Source organism: Parambassis ranga, chromosome 17 (assembly GCF_900634625.1).
Source record: "Parambassis ranga chromosome 17, fParRan2.1, whole genome shotgun sequence".
NCBI lineage: Eukaryota > Metazoa > Chordata > Actinopteri > Ambassidae > Parambassis > Parambassis ranga.
In genome coordinates, this window is record NC_041037.1 from 9,160,731 (window position 1) to 9,170,178 (window position 9,448).

Consider the following 9,448-nt stretch of genomic DNA (forward strand, 5'->3'; position numbering starts at 1 on the left):
CAGGAGGAGGGGCTTCCAGTTTTTTTTGTTTTTTTTTTTTTTGGGGGGGTGAGGGGGTTTTGGGTGTGCGGCCTCATCCTGATGTCAGGCGAAGTGGGGCCATAAGAAAACTCACGACTCCCTCCTACTCCCCCCAAAAAACACGCACCACCAGACCCCTCATGATTTAAGAAAAAAAAAGAAAGAAAAAAGGAGGGAGCTGCGACGACGAGGAGCTATTACTGTACAACTAAGACAACAAACTGAACTCTTGCCTGTGAAAACCTTTTAGATGAATTACTATAAAACCAGAGGGATATATATGAAGAAGAAAAAACATTTTCAATCAGGACTTGACTAACATTTTATGCAAAAAAAAAAGAGAAAAAGCTGTGATAAAGACAGGAATGGTGGTCTCCCTTCACACAAATACAAATATCTGTCATTTCCAATTTATGCTGTGAAAAACAAGCTTTAATACATGTTTTCATACCTTTATTTTCCCTAAAAGCTATTGCACTCCCATAGGCTATATTGTGTTATTGTTGTCAATAATAACTATGCCATTACCATAATAATCATTACTAATCTGTTGGAGTTATCATTCCAATTACAATCATGGTTATTCTGGCTTTCTGTTTTTGAGACTAAAGTATTTTTTTATTGATCTTATGTTCTTATTCTCTCACCGTTTGAATGCACTGTTGCACCACCTGCTCTGGTGTGAGGGTAAAACTGAAAGTATCAATAGTTAATCTGTGTCGGACTTCAATGAAAATGCTTCTGGTTGGATGTAATTTACTCAGGTGTGTATTGTAAGTTAGACTAGTTGGACAAAAAAAACTTCCCTGTGTTGTCCTGCTGGGACTGTTCAAAGCAATATAACAGAGCGGTCTCTATATAATGCTAATAAGAGGATGACGACGCACTATTGTCGTCGTCCTTGGTGTGTGTGTCAGGATGAAAAGGCTGACAAAGAAAGTCGAATGAGTGGATAAAAGTCTGAATCGAAGGGATATAGTTTCAATATGATACTAATTTGCAAAGATGAGATGTCCAAACTGACAATAATGACAAAAGAATCTCAAGAAGACCAGCATCAGCACTACGAGCCATGACCAAACCATATGGTCACTTCACATTTGCACCTCAAGTGACACAGACCCCTTTCTCTGCTGTTAGCTCCAACAACAACTCTCCAACAATAGTACAGCATTCGAATGGACAGATTTTAAAATCTTTAAAATCGGTTTGTTTTTCTAAGTGAGAGAAAGAAATGGAAAAGGTTTTAGAAATTGATTTTCCTGTTACTTTTATTGTGAAATCATGTGAGATTTATCAACACTGGGTGGACAGGGTGCCTGACTGTTTAATAAACCACTGACCTGACATGTGGAGGTCACAGTCATTAAGACTTTCTCTCATCACAGTGGAGGCAGAATGTCTCATTGAGGAAGCAGTTAGCCAGGTTGGAGGAGGACGTGGGTAACACATACCGTACAGCCTCCATCCCTCCTTGGTTTTGTGACCCATGAAATGAGCCATTTGCTGCATTGTGGAGGAAAGCCTCTCTTTCATAAATCATACATACTTGACAGGGCTGTATAAACAAGGTGAATTGACTGGCACGCCACACGCCGCCGAGCTCATTCCTAATCCCCGTTTAGTTTGTCTAACTCAGGAAGTCCTACAGTTGTTTTGTTAGCGAATGAAGTCTCACCGTCCAGCACTTGTTGCACAAAAGGCTGGTACCAGCGTGGCATTTTAGGGACTGTGGGTGGATGATGATGATGATGATAGGAAAGGAAGAACAAAGCATGACCATCGCATGACTGTAAACGTTGATGTGGTTGGGGAAAGAAGAGGTCCAAAACCTTTTTTTAGTTTTTGTTTTTTTAGCGAGAGTGTATGCATCTCTCCTATATCTGGTTGCTATAGGTTGGTGGTAATGTACAGTAAATAGCACACATTCAGTTTTGCACAGAGCAAACCGCAGTGATATATCATGGTGGATCTACTAAAGGTCTTCCACCTGGGAACCTGGGTCCACAGCTGATGCAAATAAACTGCAAGAGCTAATGTTAGTATTAGTTCAACTTCCACAGCACCTACAGCATATCAGTGATACATACAGTATGTTAGACGTGACACTGAAAGTCATCAGGCAAGACCAGCATATATTAGGTATCTTTTTACGGAGGTTTATATTGGTGCAATAGAGATACGTGTGGATTTAAAGCAATGCATGAAATTGGATGTACTCATCTGTTGACAGCAGAATGACAAGGAGCAGGTAAAAACAGCCGAAGTGAGAAGGCAGTAAAGCAAAGCACTTTTCCCGTGGGTTTATTGATGTGTGAAGCAAAGGCTATGGTTGTATGGGATATTAAATATAATTTTTAAATATTTTTATGTTTGCAGATGATTTCACTGCATTGGAACACGCTCATATATGCATTATGAATTGTGAGATGACATACAAAAAAAATATGCATTGATAATAAAAATCAGAATGAAGTTAGTGATTGTTTAAGAATAAAGACTATGTTATCAAAAACTTTCAGCTATAACGCAGTGATTGATTGAGTGTGTTGTTGATCCTGGCTGACTGGTTTTGTTTGCCAATCTTTTGCAACAACAGGAGTGGAATAAGCAGACAAACTAAATCCATCAACGTGCAGGAGCTTTTTATGTTGCTTCACATTCAGAAAATCCAATCCTTCTTCCTCCATCATTCACCGGGAATGATTTATCTCCTCACTAGCCCCTAAATCCGTTGTGTCATTTTGGGATGGTGCTCCTTCGCCCTTAATTCTCCTGTTGTCATGGAAACAGACCTTCTGCGCCGTCTGCAAGGAGAATGAGGAGGAGGAAGAGGAGGAGGAGGATGATGAAGGCTCCCCTGACTTTCAGGACGTGTCTTGTTTTCTCTCCTACGGGATGGCTGCAGCACAGAACAGCAGCGTTGTTTGTGTGTGTGTGTGTGTGCGTGTGTGTGTGTGTGTGTGGGGGGGGGGGGATTTTGATCTATTTTGGTGTTTCCTTCAGTTACAGTTGAGAGCTGAGAAGAGGCAGGCCTAAAACTTGAGGGGTAAAATAATGAGATACATAAACAGGAATAAAGACAACAATAGGTCAAGTTGATGGCAAAAAAATTACTTTTTTCCATCTTCTGCATGCAAATTCTATTTTGCATATTTGTCTTCACACCTATCTCACACCCACCAAATGTGTCTTCTCACTTCCTGTCAATCTAATTGATCCTTTTTTGTGTTTCCTTTTCCTAAAAATAAGGCTCCTGGACATGATGTTATTGAAAGACTCCACAGCCACATAGCAGCAGCAGTGCTTTGAGAAAAAACAATGCTGATGTTTGCTTTAAGTTTACAATGCTAACATGCCAATGCGCATGCATGCAGGTGCATTTTGGTTTACTAATGTCTGCTGGTCAGCACTAAAGCTCCCATCAGAGAGACAGGAGAGAGATGTCAAGGGTGGATGGACCTTGGGTTCATCATCTGGAACCAGGAATACCTGCGTCAATCTATCCATGTTGAGTTAGTAAAAACCTTAACCTGCTGGCAGCAGACAGCCCAAACATCCATGCAATCCATCCTTTGTCCGTTCCAAACCAAAGTGTCAACAACGTGGATGGAGGCAGACAGTCGATTCATCCGCTCAGGGTGAATATTTGGTTCTACCCCAAATACTCAGAGCAAAAAATAACTTTAGTTTTATCACAGCTGATGTGCCGTCCTGACCACTGCATCTGCCTCTGTAATTAATTTTCACTTGGAGCAGAAACAGGCCAAGGTCGGCTATTTACACATCTGTGGTAGTCTAAACAGGTTCATCTGTTTGGTTACACTGTGGAGGGCCAAGACCTGACAGCAGCTCAAATGCCATCTCCTCTCCTATCAGACAGACCTCTGCCTCCTATACTCCCTGTCCTTCCATTTTCAGAGGCCACCTTCATATCTAACAGAACATCACAGCTTTTAAAAAAGGGTTTAATGATCCATCTATTCAAATTACCAACAACCTTTTTTCAAAACAAGGCCCCCAACAACCTTCAAATGCTATTTGTGAGTCTGAGCTGGACACAGAATATATGCACACATCTAAACAACCTTGTTGTCAAAGTCAAATTTCTGATCACACAGCCAACAAAAGCATCACTCGCATGCTGGACATACAGGATGGCTCAGGAAACACAACGGACAGGAACCTGTTGACATCATCTAGTGTGAATGTGTTGGCTGGATTTTCTCTTTCCACAATAGTCATTTTAATAGCAGCAGGATGGCAATGTTTCTGCACAAAAACATTCAAGAGGAAACCACGGGGAGTGTATCCACCCTTATGTAGTACAGTCACACACTTACACTGGATTCTGGTCCCTGGATTATGTTTCATTTTCATCTTTTTTCTGTTTTGACTCTCAGGGTTCCTGACTTCGCATAGCAAGTGTTGCATTGCCTCCTTGCGTTTTTTGTGCGTCGTGCCTGATGTCTTAGCCTTAGCTCATATTAGCCCTGTGAAAAACCTTTCTTTGTGCCTGCTTCTTGAGTTCGCCTCTGCCTGACCCTTCTGGATTTTCCTGGCTGGTTTAGTGTACTGACCCTTCTTTGCCTGCTTTTTTTGGACCACCACCTGCCTGACTGTTGTAGTTCTGTTTGCTTTGTGGTCTAATAAACCTGTACTGTCTGTTAATTAGAGCATAAGCTTAACCTGCAGGCTAAGAGAATGGATGGAAGTTATATTTTAGGTGCGTACCTGTTGTTGCTTTGAGTGCTGCAGATTTTTACATTTATCTGGGTCAACAGCAGAGACATCTATTTATGCCTTTTACAGCTCTGCATGTTTGTCTGTTTGCAGACTCATGAGTGCACTGAGTAAAAACATTCTTTCATCCGAGGCTTTTCTTCTCCCTGCTCTGTCTACCTCTTGTTGTCCTGCTGTTTTGATACGTGCCTGAACCTCTGGGACTCCACTTGTTTCTCTTTTCTCATCCTCCCAGGGAGAAAATGAGGGAACTCCTACTTAGAAGTGGGACGTTCAGTTCTGCTCATTAAAAATAATTGGTCTGTGTTCAATTAAAGCTCAGTGATGCTCCTTTGATCTAGCTGGCTCAGTATATTTTATCTGACTGCCTAAGAGTGATAATAAAAGTTTGAATGAAATGAGCTGAGACTGAATTCCGATCTCTTGTGAGGTCTTGTGAGGCAGCTTGCTGTTCTGTGTTCACGTCTTTTCTCTGTCTTACTGCAAGCCGGCGTGCTCGCACACACGAGGCAGGAGGCAGAAGACACAAGAAAGTTCATGCAAATTGTACCTGCACACACTGCCGCCCGCCCACTCACTTTGCACGTCTTACTCTCACACACTCTATTACTTTACTGAAGGAGCACTGCAGCATGAGCATGTTAATGTGCTGGCAGTGGCTCCTCTTACAGAGGAAAGCAGTTTTCTCTTAAATCCCAATAGCCCAGGGACAGAAAGGATAATAAGCCAAGCTTTGACTGCGGTTATGCTCCGACACTGTTACTTTAATAATTTCTCTCTCATCCCCCCTTGCACATCTTCCATGCACCTCTCTTTCCTCTGCGTTCTCACTTTCCTAATCTCAATTCCCCGTCCACCCCTCTATCTAATTTGATACGTCTCCTCAATCTAGACTTCCTTTTCCAGCTTGCTGCATCAATTCCCCCCCACCCCTCCTTCTCTTCTACCACCTCTGCAGCCTTCTGTCATAATTCTCACCTAATTTGCCTCAGTTTTACATGCATGCATAATATATACACACAGTGGATGCATTTTTTTAACAGAAGGGATGAGCAGTTCTGCTGAGCTATAAACGTATGATCATCAGCGCAATAATAAATGATGCCGCAAGACATACTGTAACTGTATTTAATGCAGGAGCAATATGTGGATTGCATACTTCATGCATATCATAAGAGCTTTGTCTTTTTTTGCAGATTGCTTGCCGAAGCAAGAGCACTATGCATTAAAAAAGGACTGATAATCGATGCAGGAACATCAGGTACATGAAAGACGAATGGACGCCTGTAAAGCTGTTTATTGCTTTGCAGGTCTATCATGTAGATTACTGGCAAACATCAAACACACCGAAGACATTTATTACATTTAAAGTCTGCAAGGATCTAACAAAGAGAACAGCCTCCTCTGCTGGAGGACAAGAGAGAAAGACACTGTGACAAGAGAGAAAAGTACCAGCAGAAGAAGAGGTGACGTTCATTTGGATGCATTCAATGAATGAATGATCGACAGATCATCTGTTACCACAGGTTGATGGATCACAGCTGGTCATCAGAGAAGTCCGTCTAAGGTAACTCCCTGTAGGGCTCAGCTTTGCATCAGCATTTGTCCCATCACTGTTCATTCACTGATCATTAAAAATTCAGCACCAGACTGTCAGGGGTACTTTGAATAATACAGGCACACAGGATTGAGATCGATGATTGGCTGAGGTCTGAAAAAACAGCCAAGACTCTGACTACTGTGTACTCTTTAAACTGTAAATAAGTCATGAATATGAACACCCTCCATTGAGAGTAAAACTGTTTAGTCATCTATCATCTCACACACCTACAAGATGGCTCATTAAAGGTACATTTTGTAAGGTTATTGAACACATTCCAAAAATCAACAGAATATAATGAAACAGCAGCTATGGCATTGTGTTTTGTATTGCATATAACAATAGCATGCTAACCACATTATACTGTGCACAATAAGCAGCCTAGGACAAGACAGATCTGACGCATTATGATGTTTTTGGACTGAGTGCATTGACTGTGTGAATGACATACATAAAAAGGCCATTGTTTTGAAAATTATTTAATAGCCAGTTCACAAAGAGCGTACTGCAAGCACAAGCAGGAGGTCCATTTTTCTACAGAGACTTTAAAATAGCAATAAATTATGTTAAGAGTAAATTTTTAGCTATAAAAGCAGAGATCCATTTTATGGTGTTTGGCACTTGTGTGGGGATGACGTTAGCAAGAAGCCCAGGATTTCCAAAAGAAGACTCTGCAGCGTTTCTGTAGAGGCGTATAGCCGCTGTCAGCTTCACGTCGACTTTTCTCCTGTTTTTCTATGTCGTTGGCTGCTTGAAGGACGATTCCATTTTCAGATTTGAAGAGTTTAGGAAACAAGTCTATTAGGTTCTGGTTCTTCCTTGGTTCCTATATGGAAAAGAAACAAATAATTCTTAACATTTACAGACTCCTATAAATATCAGCAGCTGGGAGTTGGCCACATTTTAACTGCTGGGAGGAATTCAAGTTGGAGCTATAATTAAAATGAGATGACATCTCACCTGTTTGTCTTGTAGTTGGTCAAACCATGGCATTGTGTCTGGCAGATGTTCAAATCCTTGGTTGATATCTGCATTTTCTGCAACGCACAGTGTAAAACACAGCAGTACCAACATGCACAAGATGCGGGCCATCTTGATGTAAAAAGTCTTGCTTGTTTTCTTCTTGTCACAAAACAATTTCTTGGTAAGACACCACGACATCCACCACTGATGTGCACCTTGAATGAAAAACCCTGTGAAACATCTCTTTTATAAGTAGTACTCAAAAAAGGAGGCGGAGGAGTGTGCAGGTCATCTGCGTCAAAGACCATCCTAAATTTTGTGTTTGCCCCCATCAGTGAACTGAAGCATGTCGCCTGTAATTTACTGCAGTCATTAGCATTGAGATAAAAGGTCTGTCTACATGAAGACATTCTGGTGTTGGTGCCCTCACATACATAAACCTGCTGTAATCTGTTTGTATAATTGAAAGTCATCCTGATTCTGTCATCGGCATGATTTTGGAAACGCGCCGCCTGCTTTGTGCACTCATGTAAGATAAAACATTAATGACGATGACACGTTGGAAACAATGATTTCATTAACTCCGATGTGCCATAAAGTTGAATCAATGGCTGTGCAGGAACAGTATAGGACAACCAGAGGCCATAAAGGTCAACTTAGCATTTGTTGCACCCCAGTGAGTTTTTTCTGTGAATCTATTTGATGAGATTTCTGCTCCGTTTAACTTTACACTTCTGCTGCATCTGAATCAAAGGTGTGTTTGTCATAGGATGGAGATTTATCACTGCATGGTACAGTGTGTTAATATGCACCTTATACCAGCTTGTGTCCTTGAGGGAATTTCTCCAAATTTAAACTAGGAAGATGTGTCGTAATTCAGGAAGCTGCATTTGAAGGCTTGTTTTTGAAAAACTGCCATCCAGTAGTGATGGATTGATTTTGTTTTCCACAACAATATAGGTTTAGTGGTCGAGGATTACATTCATGTGTGAGCCCTCTGTTTAAATATAAAAGAATGTGTCCTTCTCACATGGGAGACAACCTTGAAGTGAATCAACCTTTCAACAAATCGCCATTCTAACCTAATTACGGCAGTGTAGAAGCCTGATATAGCTGCCTAAACAATTAGTAAGCGCACTGTCGGGAGCAGAATAATCCTGTTAGGAAAGCTACAGAGAGCACTTTACAGCAAGAGTGTTTCTATCCACACCAACAACTGTCTACAGCCCGTCATGTTAGATTCATGTAATTCAAGGTGGCATTCAAGGAGTGTCTTAATATGTGTGGAAATTGAAAAGCTTCAAGTCACTGAGATTAATTAAACATTCATTTGATAATCAGCGTGATTTTTCATTAAATTCACACCGGAGGGCTCAACTGTTCCTCAGCTTTGGAAGCTGGGTTTCTTACATAACAACGCAGGGCTGTTTATTTCTGACTCTGAGCAATCAATAAAAAATCTGTTCCAAAATAAAAAAAAGAAAACAGAAAATATTTTGGTTACAGGGTTGAGCGTCATTATACGTTTCTGTATCCATCCATACAGGGACTGTGTTTCTGTTGATAGCAGTCACAGACATGGAGGAGTGTGCTTGAATCATTGCTCCTTTGGGTCTTATTGCACTAATAATGTGAAGAGTAAAAAAGATGCTGAAATCACTGTAGTGTAGTCACAAGTAATATATTTTCCCATGTTTCCAAAATGGCTCATTTTAAACCATGAATTACAGAAAAAAAGCGGTTTAATCTCTAATTATTTATGTTGAAAATCCCACCCCTTAACAAACAAAAAATAAATAAATACATCAATAAATAAAAAATCCTCTGAATCTGCATTATATTATCCTGAAGTCACAGAGACGACAGCAGCGTTGCCTCACAACGCATTTAGGAATGAATTTAAAACAGTATGAGTCATAAAGTTTAATCTTTTCCATGCACCATTTAACATGCTGAAATTCCAAGAAATGGTTTTAGAGTGAGGATACAAATGACTATTCTTTATTTGTATATGAAAACACAGTGACAAAAAGATTCCAGATAATATTTACAACACACAGATGTCTTTTATTGTGATGATGTCATTCACTGAACTGGACTGCAGCAGGCTTCTTGGGTCAT